The sequence below is a fragment of the Phascolarctos cinereus genome, unplaced genomic scaffold (genome assembly GCF_003287225.1).
Source record: "Phascolarctos cinereus isolate Bilbo 61053 unplaced genomic scaffold, phaCin_HiC Scaffold_2;HRSCAF=192, whole genome shotgun sequence".
Lineage (NCBI taxonomy): Eukaryota > Metazoa > Chordata > Mammalia > Diprotodontia > Phascolarctidae > Phascolarctos > Phascolarctos cinereus.
The window spans coordinates 84,052,973-84,062,748 of record NW_027555625.1 but is presented as its reverse complement, the minus strand read 5'-3'; the positions used below and the strand labels follow the sequence as shown (position 1 = coordinate 84,062,748).

Here is a 9,776-nt window from a genome sequence, read left to right as displayed (position 1 = left end):
TCTTACAACTCTTATTCCTCACATGCGGCATCCCATTTCCCACATCCATGCCTTTGCAAGGTTGTTCCCATGCCTGCAATTCACATTCTTTTCACTTCTGCCTCTTAGAATCCCTACTTTCCTTTATAACACAGATATGTATGTATGTATGTATGTATGTATGTATGTATGTATGTATGTATGTATGTCATAACACAGTTCAGATGCATCTAGGTGGCACAGTAGAAAGAGTGCTAGATGTGGAGTCAGAAAGACCTGAGTTCAAATCCAACCTCACACACTTATTAGTTGCATGACCCTGGGCAAGTCATTTAAACTCTGCCTACCTCAGTTTCCTCAACTGTAAAATGGGGAGCATAATAGCACTTACCTCTCAGGGTTGTTGTGGGTCTCAACTAAGATAATATTTGTGAAGTGACTAACACATAGAAGACACTTAATTATTCCCTTCCCCCTAAAGAACCACCTTCTATATGAGGTCTTTGTTAATGTCTCCTGATCTCCCTTCAGAGGTGGCCACATGTGGCCCTGTAGGTCCTCAAGTGTGGCCCTTTGACTGAATCCAACTTGTGGGGCATCCTAGTGAGGGAGTCTTGTGGTGTAGAAGGAAACAGTCCTTTTGTGTCGTAAGTCCAAAACAAGTCACTTTCCCTTTAAGCCACCCCACACAGCATCCCATGGAAGAAGAAAACAAAGGGTTCTCAAGCAAGGCATCCCCCGCTTAGAGAGAACCTACAGTGCAGAGACCACAGGATGCAGAGGCCCCCAAAATGGGTATAGAGGCCCCAAAATTGGGTACAGAGGCCCCAAAACTGGATGCAGAAACCCAAAATTGGACACAGAGTCCCCAAAGCTGGGTGCAAAGTCCCAAACCAGGCACAGAGGCCCACCTATAAGCCTCCACCAGTGCCCATGGGGAGGGGAACAACACAAGGTTCTCAAGCCTGGGATCCCCCACTTAGCATCTCTGTAAAATGAAATGCAGAGATACCCAAACTAACCCCAGTCTGACTGGGGCACTGACAGTAAAGAAAATAGGGTTACCTTGATTTGGAGAGGGCCTGAGGCTGAGACAAGTCCATTGGGCACCAGAAATGAAATGAAATAAAATCAAAATTCAGGGGGACCCCAAAATGTTGGGGTGCCAGGTCATCTCAAAAGAATTCACTCAGGCTGTCTCCAAATCAAGTATAGGTGTTTATTGGGGTAACACAACACAACATACCCAGCAGCTTATGGGAGACCCCAGCTTGAGTAGGGGTGACAGCCCCCCAAGGGAGAGAACAGCCCCCCCAAGGGAAGGGGCCGCTTACAGGAGATGGGTCTTTAAGGGAGATGCCCATCAAGGGAGACCCCAGCTTAAGGGGGATATCCTCCACTAAAGGAAGATGCCTGAGTAAGGAGAATGCTGCTGCCCCACTTAAGGGGGCTGCTAAATCCTTGCTAAGACTGACGCCCTCTGCTTAAGGATTTGGATTCAGTTTGGATTCAGTTAAAGGTCTGCCCTTGAAGACCTAGAGGGCCACATGTGACCTTAAAGCCACAGGTTCCCCATCCCTCTGTGCTAGTGCTTTTCCCAACCCAAACAAAAAATACTTTGTACACACACACACACACACGTTTAGCATAATCATATACATAAATGTTTCCCTTGATAGAATGTAAGCTCCTTAAGGGCAGGAGTTGTTTCATTTTTGTCTTTGTATCTCCAGAGCCTAGTTTATACCTGGCATATGGTAGCACTAATGCTATCTGATCAAGTGATTGGAATTTTAAGCTAAGAGGGAGAAATCTGTGAAATTGAGAAAGGGAAGAGTCTTATCCAATAAGCCAGGACTTACTCAAGTATATAACTAGAGAGTCTGAGATTTGGGATATAAGCCAAAACACAAGATAAAGATTTTGCTGGCTCCAACCTACCTTTTCGGGATAATTATGCCCTTCATGCAGTCTCCTTCCCAGACAGACTAGCCTGCTTGCTAATCCTTGCATCTTTGCAAAAGGCTGTCCCCCAATCCTTGAAATAATCTCTTTAGATAATATTGTTCTAAAAAGCAAAAGTAAGAACCTTTGCTTCTTGGAATCCCTCTCCTCCTTCAAAGTGTAGTTCAAGTGACACCAACATGAGGCCTTCCCTGATCTCTTCAGATCCTTAAGCTCTCCAGAAATTACTCTGTGTACACTTTATAACATAGGTGGATGACATGGAATGGCCACCTACCATGCAGGAGTCTCCCACCTCTTGCCTAGGCACCGTGGACACCTACTTTCTCTATGGGTTAGCTCCCTTTTTCACACCTGTAGTTATTCTGGAAGATTTAGGTTCCCAGGGAAAGATACCCCCCAATGTGGTTATATTCAAATTTTCTCAGATTCCAAGGGTAGACCTTGTTAAAGGAAAGTACATTTACTCTATTCACCACTCACTCAAACTGCTCCCATACAAATCAAGCATTATCCTATATCTTTAATAAGGGGTTTTCAGTATTTATATTTTTACTTCTTTCCCAAGCTGCCCAAATCCTATCTCAAAACCATTCTTCATCCACATATTTCAACAATTTTATTAAACGAAGTTTATTTTCCTGGTCCTTTCAGACATCAAAATGAGCATCAATAAAAGCAGCAATAACTTAGATCCTTTAATAGTTGCTTTAAATCATTTCCTTTTCTCAAAAGTAATTCTTTGGCCTCTTTCAACTAAACTACACCATATGAAAAAAGCTTTAAAGGGAGAGTAACTTCAATATACATGCATGTGTGTATATGTGTATATATATGTATATGTATATATGTATATACAATATATATACAATATTATATTTACTTATAGGTGAACATATTGTTTCACCCAAAAGAATGTAAGATTCTTGAGGGCAAGAACTGTTTTGTTTTTGTCTGTATCTCTAGTACCAATCATACTTCTTATAATATAACAAGGGTTTAACAAATGTCTGTTGGTTAATTATGTAAGGACATGTTTCTATTAGACTTTAGGAAAGCTGAAGGTTGAAAATGTCAAAGACAGAAACTGAAATCTCTTTCAGGGGTAAAAGAAGCATTCTAAGTCTTTAAAGGCCCGAGGCTTTAAAAGTTCAACTGCATATGAAAAAGCCAACAAAGACAATAAACTTGGCCCAGAGCACAGACAGCCTCCATATCTTTGTCCCTAGTCACTCATCAGATAAGACTCCAGCAAAAATCTGTAACTAGCTGGTCACCATAAGTAAGACTGGGATCCCTCACAGAATGAGCCATGCTCTGAACCACTAAGAACTGTTAAATAAGAAAGGCTAGGGTGACAAAACTCAGAGCCAGAGCCTTAAGAGAGTTGAAGAGAAGCTTCTGCCAATCGTAGATTAAACACAGTAACAACCAGCCAAGACAGAAGACGGAGGTGGTAATGATTGCAGCTGCCCATCAATGAGTGAGCCCACCAGAGATACCACACTGCCAATTCCCGTTTGGCAGGAGCTGTGTCCAGCAGCCAGGTAGTAAACTGGCCCAACCAGTGGAGATGCTACAGTGTGCAAGGAACAAACTCGCTGAACCTTTCATCCAGCAGAAACTTCATGCCCTGCAAGAAGCCAGGCCAACTTAGCAAAGGAGCCCATTCCCAGCACCTATGCCCTACCCCACAGTAATTTTCATGAAGACTTTTCAGAGAAAGAAAGGACATTGGGGTTCTGCTCTTGTGGAATTATAAGTTATCTTGGGCATGTATATTCCCTACACCCGTGTGCCTCAATACTACTCTCCTCACTGACTCTGTGTATTTGTGGGAGAATGACAGTTGTTTGTTCTTTTGTTTGGGGGAGGAAGGGGAACCTGCTTTTTAACTATTGTTCTTTCTATGCCATTTAAATAACTCTTTTCTAAAGAGTGAATTGAATCAACTGGCTAAATGTTGGTGGGAAGTACAGTGGTGGGGAATCATGAAGGATTCCCACTTAGATCCCAAGGAGCGGCTTTTGTTGTTGTTGTTGTCATTCAGTCATTTTAGTCCTGTCCGACTCTTTGTGACTGCATTTAGAGTTTTCTTGGCAAAGATACTGGAGGGGTTTGCCATTTCCTTCCCCAGCTCATTTAATAAATGAAGAACTGAGGGAAACAGGGTTAAGTGACTTGCCCAAGGTCACACATCTAGTAAGTGTTTGAGGCTGGATTTGAACTGAGGTCTTCCTGACTCTAGGCCTGGCACTCGATACAGTGCACCATCTAGCAACTACCACGCTGGAGATCCAGCATCCCAATGCTTTAGGGAGTGAGCCTGGATGTACAATTGATTGACTTTAAGATCTACAATAAGGGGACCTCACTACCTTCTGTGACAGCTCATTTTGCTTTTATCATCTCTAATTTTTAAACAATTTTTCTTTATATGGAGACAAAGTTTGCAACACTGAAGCTCTCACCCATTACTCCTAGCTCTTCCCCTCTGAGGCTAAGAAGGACAAGTATAATACCACTTCCAACCAACAGCTATTCAAATACTGGAAGACAGTTACATGTTCCCACCCTCCCTCCTCTACTGAATCTTCTCTTCTCCAGGCCAAATATTCTAGTTCACAATTTAATTTTGCCCCACTGTTCTGTCACATAATGACCTAAAAATATTCAGACTTTCATCCAGTGTGTTGCCTATTCCTTTAAGCTTTCTGTCACCTACAAATTTGATAAGTATCCAAATCAATGATTAAAATGTTAAAAAGCAAACGATGACTTGTGGGGAACTCCTCTAGGCACCCACCTTTACAATGACATCAGACCATCAAAGACTCTTTTTCATCTTAGGCATTCAACTACTTCTAAATCCAAATAACTGCATATTATTTTAATCTTATTTGAAGTCCTACATCTTTTTTGGGCCATGGACCTCTGTGGAAGTTAGGAGAAGCCTAGAGACCCCCTTCTTCATTTTCTCGTTCATGTGCATCACCCTTCTCCTGTTACTTCTCCATCATGTTTTCTTTCTCATCCCCATGCCCATACTCCTATATCTATCACCACCTCTTCTACTTTTACATCTCCGTTTCTCTCTTGTCCCTCTTAAGAGATGATTTGGTTGTTAATGTTCAGTCATCTAATTGTGCCTGACTCTTCATGACACCATGGACCACACTGTCCATGGGGTTTTTCTTGGCAAAGATACTGGGAGTGGTTCGTTATTTTCTCCTCCAGTGGATTAAGACAAACAGAGGTTAAGTGACTTGCCCATGGTCTCACAACTAGAATATGTCTGAGGATGGATTTGAATTCAGGTCTTCCTGACTCCAGTCCCAGTGCTCTATCCACTGAGCCACATAGCTGCCTCCTTAAAATATTATATTGGATTACAATGTTTTTATAAGCACAAAACATCAAATACATCATAGGATTACAAAGGAAACCAATTATATAGAAATACAGACATCAGGTTAAGAATTCATGATCTTTCCTCCATCTCTCCATCTTGTCCACAAGGATAACACAAGAGACTGTCAACTGTTACACTTATATCTAGGTATTGATTTCAGAGAATTACCCTGATCCAGTAACCCTTTCACCAAAAGAAATGAGACTAGGCTAGTATGATTTTTGTAAAGTATTTATGTGTGGAGTTTCTGTTTTCAGGTAATATCCTTTTTTAATTTTTCTGAAATAAATTGCATAATCTCAGTGATCACTGGTTCCCTCTCTAAATGCTCACATATCAATCCTTAGGTGATATATTTTAGAATTTTGACAGAAATAGGAGTCATATCCATGAGTCAAAATACAATGAAATGATTCAATATTAATTGAAATATATAATTATCTAATGTCAAAAGATCCCTGCAATTTGACTTTTTATAACAATGAATAGTTAGAGTGGGAAGAGATCTTAGACTTCATTTAGGTAGAGAAATTGAAGTCAACACATGTGACAAAATATTCAAAGTCACAAAGCCAATTCATGGCACAGTTTGGTTTACAAATTAAGTCTTCTGACTCCCTTTCAAGTGTTCTATACCACACTGCCTTTTCAGTCACCTTTCACTTCCCACTAAGTCTTATTGCATCTATACTGCCTATCACAGGGGTACCCAGTCTGTTCATTATTAAATTATTGGTTGATTCCCAAGCCTTACCAACATGCAGGACCATTGTTTTATAGGATTGACAAGTGGAAGGGCCCTTAGAGATCATCTAGTCCAATCTCATTTTTTAGATCTGAGACCCAGAGAGGTGAAAGGTTTTGACTAAGGTCACAGAAAGTAGTTAGTAGCAGAACTGGGATTCCAGTCTGGGGTCTTCTGATTTCAAATCAAGTGTTTCCCCAACCTTGGTATTGAGAAAGAAATCTACAGTGTGAATGGCATACATTTTAGACCTTTTCCAGCCCAAAATTCCACAGGTAAACCTCTAACTAGCCAAATACAATCATATAATGTGAATAGTTGCCTAAGTATCCAAGCAATTTAGGTCATGTAAACATATGTAGGGACATTTACTTAGGCAACTATTCACATTATATGATTGTATTTGGCCATTTGATTCTTACTTATGAGTGCAGCGTATGCTGCATTCAATTACAGATGCCTATAAAGTCAAGATCAAATGCATTGGCAAAAGAAAGCCAGAACTTACTGTTCACCAGAGGGGAAAACAATTGCATAGGATCACTTCATATTGCTTACCTTTACCCAAAATCATTATTTCTGAGCAAGCAATTTGGAAATGTTCCCTCTGGTTGTTGGGAACTAATAAAATTTCATTTCTCTAAGGCAAATTCCTATTTTCTTATAATTTGAAAATAGACTTATATTGCTCAGCTTTAATAAAGTTCTGAAAATGACTGATTTGCAACATTTGGAAACTGCTTCTGCTGTTTTGAAATTGAAATTGAAGGTGGGGGGTGTTGTTTCATCCTTAAAACTGAATTAAAACATGATGGGTAATTTTCAAGTGCTAAAACCATAAAATATGTTCCATAGGGAGCAGCTACACACATTACTTCTTTAATATTTACCAGAGAGACCCACAAGGATTCACAACCACAAGAAAAAAATAAACAAAGGCACAAATCACTTAATAAAAATCATACCTAGGTTGCTAATTAAGTGCTTATTGGTATCACTGAAAATAGCATTAAGGGGCAATGAACCATAGGGTCATTTAATGAATGCATGGTAATACTTGCACTTTAGAATTAAAATATCATTCCTGATTTACCGTATTAAAAAAAAAACCATGTGGATAAACCTAAGCAAGACAGGCTTTTAAGGATAATAAATAACATTGAATTTAATAAACAAATTCTAATCACTTGAAGCATCTAACAACAGATTGTTGGGAAAATAGCAAGTATAGAGCTCTCTTTCTACCTGATTACTCTACACAGGATAAAGCATCTTACTAGAGGAGCAGGGTGTAATAGAAAGAACATTATCTCTCATGTTAGGGGACTTGGGCTCAAATTCTGCCTACTTGTGTGACTTTGGACAAGTCACTTAGCCTCCCTGGACAACTGGACCTCAGTTTCCCCATCTGTAAAATGAGGGGGTTGGATGAGATAGCTTCTAAGGCTCCTTCCAGATCAAGGTACCATACTCCTACCCTGTTATATACTTTTCCTATCCCAGTGATTATGAACTCTCCCAACTGCTAATATAGAAACTCCCTTCCCTATCCCTTCTGCCCGCTACCTTACTCCCATCCATATCAACCTTACTCACCCAGCATTCTGCTCCAGATCTGCCCATCCCTTCTTCTATTCCCTCTAGAATGCCTGTTCCATAATTAATAAATTGAAATAGTCTAGGCATGGGATAATAAGGGCTTGCACCAGGATGGCGGCTGTGTGAGTCAAAAAAAAAGGGGATATATAGGGGAGAAGTAGGAAGCTAGGCAGCACATTGGACAGAGTACTGGACTTGGAGTCAGGAAGACTTGAGTTCAAATTTACCTAAGACACTAATTGTTTCATCCTAAGCAAGTCACTTAACTTCTGTTTGACTCACTGTTTTCATCCATAAAATGGGGATAATAATTGCATCTTTCTCCCAGAATTGTTGTGAGGATAAAATGAGATAGTGATTTGCAAACTTTAAAAGGGATAAATACTAGTGATGATGATGATGATGATGATGATGATGATGATGATGATGATGACGACGATGATAGAAATGACAAGACTTGACAACAGAATAAATATGTTAGATGAGTAGGAATGAGGAGTTAAGGATGACACTGAGGTTGTCAGTCTGGGGACTGTGAGAGTGGTGGTAGCAGGCAGAAGGGATAGGGAAGGGAGTTTCTATATTAGCAGTTGGGAGGGTTCATAATCAACACTAATAGGGAAGTTGAAAAGAAAGGAGGACTTAAGGGAAAGAAAATAGATTCTCCTTTGGGCATATTGAGTTTGGGATGTCTATGGGACATTCATTGTGAGATGTCCAATAGGTAGTTGGTTATTTGAGATTGGAGCTCAGGGGGGAGGATTAGGGTTGAATATAGAGATCTGGGAATCATCTACATGGAGATAATAAAAAAAAAATGTACAAAAAAATTGGAGAGATCACCAATCAAGGTAGTACAGAGGGAAAAGAAGGTCAAGGACTGAAGCTGGGGAACAACTAAAGCAAAGGAGACAGAAGAGCAATCAGATAGTTAGGAGGAAAGCCAGGACACAGCAATGTTATGAAAACTAGAAAGGAGAGAATATCCAGGAGAAGAGAATGATCAACAGGAGAAGAGAATGATCAACAGTCTCAGAGGCGGTGGAGAGTTCAAGAAGGATGGGGACTGAGGAAAAAGCCATTAGATTTGGCAATTAAGAGATCATTAGCAAGTGCTAGCAATGGGGACAGAGGTGGCCCCCTCATCCTCCATGCCTGCTCACCCAGCTGCACTTGGGAGTTTGACCTTTCTTGCGACAGCCCTGCACACTCACCCCATTGGGAAGACCCCACCTCAGATTCAGCATGGGGACTGTTACCAACAATGATGGCATAAGGAAGCAGCACTTAATTGCTGTTTCTAGGGCTAATGTTGACTGGAGAATTAGTGAAAAGTTTTCTTAAATGGTGCAATGCTGGATCTGTAGGAGAAAGAAATAACAAGAACCTGAATGAATTTTCAATGGGAAAAATCTGCTTGTATGCTATATGAATCTCAGACAAATGGAAAAGTATGAAGTAAATTTGCAAAGACATAGAAAATAGCAAAACTGAAGCACCTTTAAAAAATTGCTGACTGCAAAATGCAGATTCTTTGAGCAAAATGAATAGGAAAAAAATTGCATGTGATGCTTTAGCCAAAGTGATCCAGCACCATCCAGACAAGCATGAAACTTTAAAGAAACTAGATGCTTGGGGGGGGGGGGGGGGAAGAATTACTTCATCTTTCTCATATAAAAGAGAATGCCGAAGATAAGCTGGAATTAAGGCAAAAGCATTTTCAAGCTCTTAGCACTCTCACCAAACTTCAGCGAACACTAGCAAATGATGAAAAACTCTCAGAAGCTGACAGTCTCTGGGAATAAATATGGAGACTAAACAATAGGTACACTGAAGTCTCACCATTCCAAAAATATCTAAATATCTGTCTTAGTTTCCTTTTACTTGGCTAAGCTGTTTATATATTAAATTTATTTCCATGTTATTTTTCCAGTTATTTCTATGAAAGTGACAAAATTATGGATTACGGATTTTTATTAAACAATATTTTTTCAACAATCCTAACCAGCAAAAGAATGAAGTTTTGTTTTAATGAAGTTTGATTTTGTAATTTTTTTTATTCTTAGCCTTTAAAAT

At 39.9% G+C, this 9,776-nt stretch overlaps 1 pseudogene; it reads left to right on the top strand.

The window, feature by feature from the left end:
* The first annotated feature begins 8,945 nt into the window (after positions 1–8,945).
* Positions 8,946–9,505, top strand: LOC110201374 (THO complex subunit 7 homolog pseudogene; annotated as a pseudogene).
* The last annotated feature ends 271 nt before the right edge of the window (positions 9,506–9,776 follow it).